The sequence below is a fragment of the Procambarus clarkii genome, chromosome 72, assembly GCF_040958095.1.
Source record: "Procambarus clarkii isolate CNS0578487 chromosome 72, FALCON_Pclarkii_2.0, whole genome shotgun sequence".
Lineage (NCBI taxonomy): Eukaryota > Metazoa > Arthropoda > Malacostraca > Decapoda > Cambaridae > Procambarus > Procambarus clarkii.
The window spans coordinates 12,742,673-12,750,911 of NC_091221.1; the positions used below are offsets into that span (position 1 = coordinate 12,742,673).

The 8,239-nt window shown below is 37.2% G+C and overlaps 1 long non-coding RNA gene across 2 annotated transcripts; it reads right to left on the reverse strand.

Annotated features, from left to right (window-relative positions):
• Window positions 1-229: 229 nt before the first annotated feature.
• LOC138356394 (uncharacterized) lies at window positions 230-7,761 on the reverse strand. Of its 2 annotated transcripts, none has more exons than XR_011224453.1 (4): window positions 7,278-7,761; window positions 6,871-6,956; window positions 5,589-5,809; window positions 230-3,145 (listed from the first exon to the last, which is right to left on the reverse strand). It is a non-coding gene; the product is annotated as an uncharacterized lncRNA (long non-coding RNA). The 2 variants fall into 2 exon arrangements; XR_011224454.1 differs by having other exon boundaries at window positions 7,273-7,761.
• Between the last annotated feature and the right edge of the window lie 478 nt (window positions 7,762-8,239).

The window sequence follows — 8,239 nt, forward strand, 5'->3', positions numbered from 1 at the left end:
GAAAATGATTTTTTGTCTATCATATTTAATGTTTATTATTAGAGTTTACAAATGGAGGTATCTTTTTCGGAAAACAACCTCAGAAACGTCTTCAATGATAGTTTTGTGGAAAATGAAAACCATTCAATTTCCATCAAACCACGTTTATATATAATACACTATACATACGTACATATCACCGGTAACTAAGACAACACAACAGGTTGTTAACAAAAATATACACAAAACCTTCAATTCAATTGTATTTATTATTCTCTCAATAAACGTATCTCAAAGGAATACAGTAGTTTAGGGTATTTCTACTCCCCCTCTACTTGCACAACCTCAAGGGGGGTGGGGGTGGCGCCGCACACATTCAGTGACTACAAATACACAATACAACAATCCTGTTTAATATAGTAGGCACAGCATATAATTGTTAAACTCTTGCCCCACATTTCTTCTAGCTCCGAGGTACAGTGTATCATAATGATATCACACATCAAAACAATTTGAACTGGTACACTACTTATTGATAACTATACAAACTTACATACTGTTGGGTCAAGTTATTTATTAACCTTCAAGTATGTTATTTCAGACAATTTCACTAAATAATAGTCAACTACTCACTAGTACCTTAGGAAATTTCTACCCCTTCAAGCCGCACAATTTCACTCAGTACAAATACAACAATCCAATTTAACAATTCACGTTAATATACTCTTACATACTACTATATTAGTGTACATCAACCACACTCAATTTAAACACATTAACGCTTAAACATAATATTCTCCTCGAACCTACCCCTTAAGGGTACTGCTGAAATTAGTTTCTAAGACGAGGGGGACATTTCCGGAAGCTAACTCGGCAATTGTCATTAATGGATAAAGCAAGGCTGATACCCTGTGGGGAGAACTCTGACACGGAACACTGCCACAGGGCAAAGGAGTGACTAGAGGGGAAAGGAAGAGAAAACCATCTTCCAGGAAACTAGTCGCTAGCGAACTAAGGTAACTACCAACCAGACCACAACTTTACCGGGAAAAACACACAAAAAAAACAAAATTCAATAAAGGTTGGTGGGGGGGGGGGGGGAGGAACAGTTACCGTATCTGAGTCAAGGCCACAAGTTATTCCAGGGGGAAGGATCTAGCAAGCAATAATTCATTTCCAACTATTCCAATAAATTAATAATATAAAACAACCAAACAATGATTTTTATGACCACTATGTATATATTATCAAATCAATATACAAATCAAACAATATTTCAAATATAATAAACACGTCTTAACGCCCAACATGCTTGCGTCCGGATTGACAAATTATAAGGATGGTAACTGAGTCCGTTACAGTGATCTCCAGTGTATGTTGCCCTCCGAAACATGTTACAGCTCAATAGTAACCCTAACAAACTGCCTTAAGAGCCGTGAATCAGTTTAGTGTCAATGAGCATCTGCGACCACCAGTAACACAGCTTTAAGATCTCGGGATCTAAAGTGAAATGGACACCAGGAACGCTACGGATCCGTATTTGTAACACGTATCCATAAAGCCGACGCCTGCAAGGCCGCATATTTATATGACCATTATCAATATAATACCTGAATAACATCGCCGGCTTAACTATCACACTAACAACGTTGGCTGCAGAGCACGCTTACAACAAACTACGTTTCATTTCCTTCACGCACCCTATGTATCCAAAACATTGACATCCTACCATAGCATACCTTTCCTATCAATATACATCTTCTACACTACATCTTCCATATTTTTACTATATTTCCTTCTTTTTATGCTATTTCGGTATATATAGTTTTACTTTCACCTATGTATTTATGCTTTTATATATATCTATACCTATCATATATAAACACATTGTCAAAGTTACTATATTTACACTACTATTAACATATAACCTACGTCCATATATTTCTCCTAAAATCATTCCTCCATATTAATCTCTTTCACTACCTGTCATAATTACATTTCAAAACTATAATACACATTTACATCAGTTCAATCTCATCATTGGCAATTTACACACACACCTTTAAAACATTAACTTTTCAACATCAATTTCCTATAATCAACTATCATTTCTGCCTTTCATTACAAATTATTTTAACATTCTATAAAATTCCTAATTTCACATTGATTTTACTTTATATACATTACCATACATTCCTCTTACATGATCATTTTCTATTCTACATATCCTCAATCTACATTTTCACACTATCAACTCAACCCCTGCTGCTTAAATACCACACAAACGGCTCAAACACTTCATCCTGGACGTAATGTCAACAAAACTCACATGACATCAAACATACAAACTCAACATAATAAAATACAAACAACACAACTCTACACTAATCAAACAACCTCCATAACAATAACCAACGTAAAAACAACAATTAACACCCACAACATCCATCTCGACTTTCACACTCACACATAATGCCTAAAAACAACCCCCCACATAGGCAATCTCCATACACAGCAAAAACTGCTACTTTTTCTTCTCAGTACCTAAAACATTCCTCTCTTTACAACTTTCATAATTACGTCATTTAAACACTGTTCTTAATCACTTATTATTATTTTACTTTACATTCAATTATAACCATCAAACAATTCATTCATTTTATAATGTATACATTTACGTCATTTAATACACTAATTATTAACTCCCACAACATATTTACTATACACCTTCCATAACATTCTCTTCACACATTTTCAACAACTTCACCCAACATTTCTTTCAAAACAAACATTGTGCACACTCTTTCAACATATAATACTTAACTTCATTAAACAGTCTACTAAATATTATACCAAAATATCACTACATTATCATCTCTCCTTAACACTTTCCCCTTACACGTAACAAATGATATTTAAACAACAGTTTCGATTCCAATCCATCTTCATTACTCGATTATTTTTGGTCACCATCAAACATTCTCTATTGTCCCTTCTTCGTATCTTTGCAATTATATACGCCTTTCTCTTCATATGCGTCGCATCATCCTTGTCTTCAACAATATTATTTCTTGCACATCACACTCTCCTTCAGTTCGACGTCACACTCCGCTGGCCTGCGGTCCCTCTACCAATCAACCACCATTATTACCATCTTCTCGCAAATCTAGAACATAATATGGGTATAGATTATTATTACACTTACCACTAACTTTCTATCTTACCATACTAACACACCCCCCCCCCAAACATTTAAATTAACTATTCCCATTTATTAATATACCATTCTTCAACCTATATACTATAATACATCACTTATCATTCATATCTATTCACTATACAATTCTTTATAACACTTAGAAATCATAACACTTTCTAGTATTTTACTTTTAAAGAGAACATTCTCATTCAACATATATTTTATTATTTACCTATCGTTTCTATCACTTATATTCCCTACAATGCATATTTCATTTACTTATCACCACTACCTACAACTATGTATTCATTAATCATCTACTTCAACTACTTACTAATCATTCACCACACATCTACTGTCCTCTATGATCACACTAACGACCCGCCTTCTACGGCACTTCACCCACCCCTCAATTTCTGTCTATTTCATTTTTATATACTATTAACAATTACATTCCCACACAACATTCATTCTATATCAACGACTCTGCACTACAACAAACTCAATACATCATTCTTTGGTACCTTCTATGCAAGAAACTGCAACTTCTACATTCAACACTTGCACCTCTCTCCCTTAACTACCTACAAACGATGTTATCCACGTCTAAGCTACTCAAGCCTTTCACCTGCCGATTTTCATTATACCATTATTAACATTCATATACTACACATTTCCATTATCAACATTAGAACTACTAATACACAAACACTCTTCGAAAACTAGACGGTCCCCAACACCACTATCAACAATTTTCAACACGCCCAAACTCTCACCCTATCGACAATTATTCACTACTCTGAACTTTCCAAAAACACACATTTTTGCCCTAAATGAAACCATACAACCCTAACGATTTTACGAAACTATCATTTCTGTACATTTTACACACCTTAATGACTCGCATTTTAACGCTACTTGCTTTTCATTAAAACCACTCGACATGACCAATAACACCACTGTAGTAGTGCTCCAACTGCCAATTTTATTTCACCACAATATCAACATAACACCATCCAACAACAAATCCCTTATTCCACAACCCACACAATTATTCCATGCCCCAAATCTACTCCATCATTGAACAATGTTTCACTTAACCTATTTCCAACTCAATCACGTCAAACACTGCCTATCGTCATAAAGTCAATTTCATTAACTACAACTCTACAGTGACTGCCGCTTCAATATACACGACTCCCTTAAGCCAGGTACACTTGCCTTTCTGGCTACGTTAGTAATCATAAACTACTTAATTTAACACCTATGTAACGTACGCTTCAACACTAACTCCTTCAACTATGAGCTTTTCGCGCTCTTTACATGCGCTCTTAACATTACGACTCATCCCCTATTTTCAGTTTCACAGTAACTTTATTAATCCCTACTTTGTCTTATTGCAACAATTTCTCACTCAAACATGACTCACTAAATGACATGTTCTATTATTAAACCATTTCCTAACTGTGTCAACGATCACGTTATATCAACAAAAATACAACACTAAAACACCATCTATTTCAACTTCACTAATACATTTCTCACAATATAAACTCATTTCCGGTCACATTTAACTTACCCTAACTACTCTCCGCCGCCTCAACGTGAAAATCAAACCCAAAACAACATATTTCACTCACATTTACTATGTAGTAAACGGCAAATACCTTAAACCTATCAACACAACAAGTCACCCAAACACCTCACACACTACCAAGTCTTGACGATCACTGAACTGCCACCGTCTCCCTCTGGTCATCCACACAGCCCAGGGGTCATGACAATAGGCACGATATTACCTCCAACAAGGCAAAACTTTATGCTACAAATACCATTCATTCAATCATCCCTATACCATAACTTTAATGACAACGTCTACTTTGTTTCAGTAAACTATTTTATTGTAACTGCTCATTTCAATTCACATTTTTAAAATCTTACATCAAACCTGCATATGCAACGGCTTTTGGACCTCTTACACCATCAGAGGGGGGGAACCCACACCTAATATTTACTATGGTTCTCAACATTTCACTTTACATGATACAACTTAACCAAGCTACCATTCAAATATTACCAGCCGTAACTACGTTTTTAATAACTACTTGCCTTAACATTTTGTTCTATCATGTCAAACTCAAGTAGCACATCTACCTCAACCCGCACATCTCCCACCAGCGTCTGCTCGGCTCCCACCGGTCGGACTCAAATCAGTCAAACACTGGTCCCATCACAACGTTTTTCTCCTCCACATTCTACTCATTTCACGAAACCCGTCACCTTAAAACAATTGCCACATTCAATAATAACCATGCAATTTCTAAAAGACATTTCACTACATACTTCATATTTATATTTTAGTACTCATTATGGGTCACGACTAAAATATCGACGTTTATATATACCTTACCTTGAGGTCCTTCCGGCCCTTAGCGTTCCCCCGGCCCGCTCGTCCACCAAGCCTTCTGGTTGCCGGACTCGTCAACCACGCTCTTGGACGCGGCTCCTCGCAGCCTGACCTATCAGTCACAGCCTGCTTCATCAGGTATCCTTGCCACGTGCTTATCCAATTCTCTCTTCAACACAGTCAAGGCTCGTCCACTTATGCATCCAACAGGCTATATACGCCACCTGTAATATATTTTTTACCTTTAAAGTACCAAAGTGCCCATTCCATGATTGCCGGGAGGGGGGGGGGGGGGGGGGGGAAATTGCTGTTGGCTATCCAACCGCACTATCAACACATTTTAAAGACACGGCCCGCGCGATTTCTAACCCCAAACACTATCGACACTTATTCACTAGACTTAAGCACTTTCAAGAACCAACTGCATCCTCAAGCAAAAATAATTTGTCTACATCAAAAAATGCTAAATGACACTTTAAGGCTATAGTGTTTTCAATTAAAACACTCGCGATGATACCCGATATGGGCTGTAGTAGTGGTAAAACTGCCAATGGGGTATTTAACCACCCGCCAACTCCGCTATTCAAAAACAACAAGACACTTATCTATTCCATGCCGCAAATCTACTCCCTTTGTCTTAAAAAGAAATGTAACATCTAATTGCGACTAAATACCCTACACCACGGCCTATCCTCATCACGTACATTTTCTTACATTGTACTTATACAGTGGGTCACGATTAAATATACACTACTGCCTTACTGTTGGCACTAGGGCAAGTATAGCGTAAGTCGTAAAGTAGTTAATAAACTATTATGTCAGGTACGATTCAACACTTAAAGGACGTTATGAGCCTTTAAAATTCTTTATATGCCATCTTATATTGCCTACTCATCCTGTCTATTCAATTGACCGTTTACGAGTCTTATTACTCAATACTTTGTTATTGTACCCACTTCTCCCTGCAACATGGAACACTCGCTAAATATTTACAGCTTAACCATTTTAACCTCATCGTTGATACAACTTTTCCTTTTTAAACAAACGGACGCTTTCAATTTATAATTCATTATCATTTCACAAACTCAACATTAACCCCTGCCAGACTACCTTCCTCTCAACTTCAACAGTATTCAATTTCACTATCATAACTACTCTCGGCCCCCTAATACGATATTCAAACCAGACATTAACACTCCTTTACTCTAGTAACGTTACCGAACTTACAACCTATCCCCACCCACCTATCTACGACAATTACACCAAACACGATTCACACACTTACTGCAAACTCTTCACTAACACTTAAGTTGACGCGTCTCGCTGTGCTCTTCCACAGCCAAGGGGTCCCACAAATCTATCCGGTATTACCTGCAACAAGCCAACAGTTATTGCATCCTACCAATAGAAATCATGCAATCATCCGTATACCATACCTTTCAAACTTCTTACCATAAACTATTTTCTCGGATGTACCTCATTTCAAATGCAACTCTTCAACCCATCTAACCTCAATAGTCAACTGGTGTGACAGCTCTTATCTGTGGGTTGCCGCCCCCCGCGCCAGATACTATTAACCACTTCAATCTCATTACATACAAAACTATGTGCTCCTCCAATAACTAAGTACGGTTTCGTAATAAAATATTACAATGCCTAACAAAATAACTAATAAACAACTACTTGCCTTACCACATATGATCCAGCTATCAGTAGCACATCTTCCTAACCAAACCATCTGCCACCAGCTTCTGCTCGGCTGCCAGAGGTCTCACGTAAATCATCGCTCCACCACTGCTCCCATCACAACGTTAGTCTCCAAGATTCATACATCACCACTAGGCAAATTTCATGCGAGGCATCATATTACCACCATTACCTCATTCACTAACAATACACCTGAAAATAATTTTCATTCAGTATGTAATTAACATTTAATATTTCAGGACTAAAATATCTGCGTATACTCCCTCAAGAGGGTATATACGGCAGATTTTAATGTTTTTGGACCCTATGTATTCGCGTTTTGACGGTGTACAAATTCGGTGTAAGCTAGGGGTGTGTCAGCCCTAGCGACCCCAAAAGGGTAACGGGGTACCAGCTCAGAGTAACAACACGCCCTAACACTAACTTGTACACCAGTACTTTGCGAATACCAGGGTCAAAATAACGTTCCGTTGCTCCTCGCCGCGCAGGTCGACTCAACAGCCAATCACGTTCCGATTTTTCACTTGACGTCACATTCTCGCACGCTGTACTCTCATTGGTCGGCTCCTCCTAATTGCATACTCCAGTAATTCATCCACATTATTTACTGACACTTAAATATGTATACCCATTGTATGAGAAACATACATATACCTAATGTATGTGAAACAATCTTTTACATTACATTCACAATTGATGACTTTCCATTAATTATTACTAAATAAGTACTATTATAATTATTAAATATTAACAATACTTATTCAAGCTGTAAGTACAGAACAACACAGTACATTATAGCACATTAAACTTAACTAGCCTAATATACATTGCACTACTATACATTGTACTAGTCTCCAGTACACTACTATACATTACAGTACACTAACATACGATGCGCAACAGCAAAGGGCTCAGTACTCTACAGTACAATACACAACAGTACAGTA